This window comes from Cornus florida, unplaced genomic scaffold (genome assembly GCF_030987335.1).
Source record: "Cornus florida cultivar Cherokee Brave unplaced genomic scaffold, ASM3098733v1 CherokeeBrave_3.0.0_Hap2_Chr04, whole genome shotgun sequence".
NCBI lineage: Eukaryota > Viridiplantae > Streptophyta > Magnoliopsida > Cornales > Cornaceae > Cornus > Cornus florida.
This window is the reverse complement of record NW_026775574.1, coordinates 64,781,669-64,783,615: the sequence shown is the minus strand read 5'-3', so window position 1 is coordinate 64,783,615 and position 1,947 is coordinate 64,781,669. Positions and strand designations below refer to the sequence as shown.

The following is a 1,947-nucleotide window of genomic DNA, read 5'->3' as shown; positions in this document are numbered from 1 at the left end:
TCCTTAAACTTTGGGAGAGTGTTGTGTTGCAAGATAGAGCTTACTTGCTCGGTCAAGACCACTTTCTTTGGTGCTTCGATTTTGTTTTTTCGCTTTTGGGTGCAAAGATCTTTCAAGAACTTGGCATAAGCCGAAATTTGTTTGATTGCATCCAAAAGCGAAAGATTTATCTTCATTTGCCTAAACATTTCAATTATTTCATTTGCTTTGGTCTTTTGCTTTTCAAGAGAAATGGATCCTTTTAAGGCATCTGGAAATGGAGCATTTGGCTCAAAAACCTTCTCAAAGTCTTTTTTGAAAACATCTTCAACATAAGAATTTTTCAAATCATCTTTCAAAGCTTTTTTCAAATCATTTTCCATCACTTTCTCAACAAAGGGGTCATGCACATGCAATGAAGGAGGAATAGGATGTGAACGGGATGAGTGACAACCTTAGGTTGCACTGGTTCACTCTCTTCATTTTGGACACCAACTTGGTTATTAACAATTTTTCCACTCCTCAAGGTTGTCACCGCATTAACATGTTTAATTGTGTGACCTTCCGATGAGGAATTGCCCTCCACCACAAATTGTTGCTTTGGTGGGGCATTTAAAGGCATCTTCCCTTTCTCTTTTGTCTTTCTAACATTCAAGGTACTAGCTATTTGCCCAACTTGGGTCTCTAGCTTAGCAATGGATTGAAAATGGGAATGAAGTAATTGAGTATTGGCCTCTAAAGTGCCTAAAGTAGTCAACACTTTCTCCTCAAAGGCGGGACTCCTAAAATTTCCTTGGGAGTAAGATGATTGATTAGGAAAATGAGAGTTAGAAAATTAATTGCCATGTGATTGAAAAAAAGATCTATAACCTTGAGAACCTTGGCCTTGCATTGGGGCCAGAACATACTTGCCTTCAAAACCACCTTGGGGAGGGTATGAGCCTTCCCCTTGGCTTTTCCAAGAAAAGTTTGGATGGTTCTTCCACCTGGGATTATAATGTGAGCCATAGGGATTATTCCCTTGGTGAACAAAAGTGGCATTTACTAGTTCTTAGTGCTTATTTTGCACATGTCCATGAGGACAATTGGAAGTAGAATGTAAAACACTAGAACAAGTCATACATGTCTTATTAGAATTATGATGATGATAATGATTAGGGGAGGAAGACACTTGATTCACTGAATTGTGGTTGATCAAGAATTGATTAAACCTTTGAGATAAGGATTTCATCTCGGTGGCTATGTTATTGGAATTGTCAACTTGATATAAGCCAACATTCTTCCTTCCACCTAAGTTTCTACCATTTTTAGAGGATAAGGATCTATGCATTGAATTTTCACTCATACTTTCATAAAGACGCTACACATCATCCTCATGCTTAAGAACCACCCATAGATGCATCAACTATAACCTTATGACTATCCGGCAAACTTTTAAAGAAATATTGAACTAATTGCCACTTAGGTATGTCATGATGTGGACATTTCCTAAGCAAGTTATTAAATCTTTCCCATGCCTCATGAAACAATTCCCCATCCCCTTGAGAAAATTCTCTAATTGAAGTTCTCATGGCATTGGTTTTTGAAACCGGATAACACTTTTTCAAGAACGCTTGCTGCATTTCCGCCCAAGAAGTTATTAAGAAAGGCCTAAAATTGTTGAACCAATATTTTTTCTTGTCTTTAAGGGTGAAAGAAAAAAGTTTAAGTCTTAAAACCTCTTTCGGCATGTCCGTGTATCTCACGATGGAACACACTTCAAGAAACTCATCCAAATGCATGTAAGATTCTTCACTTGGAAGTCTATGATAGTTTGGAAGCATTTGAATGGTTGTGGTTTAATTTCATAATGATGGGCTCTAAATGGGGGTAATTGAATGCATGTTGGTGCATTGTATTCATTTGGCACATAATGGTCTCTTAAAGCAAGAGGAGGATTCACAATTGGTGGTGCTACATAAGCACCTT

General features: G+C 37.7%; 1 pseudogene; it reads left to right on the top strand.

Annotated features, from left to right (window-relative positions):
* Positions 1-1,446: 1,446 nt before the first annotated feature.
* LOC132305922 (small nucleolar RNA R71) lies at positions 1,447-1,545 on the top strand (annotated as a pseudogene).
* The last annotated feature ends 402 nt before the right edge of the window (positions 1,546-1,947 follow it).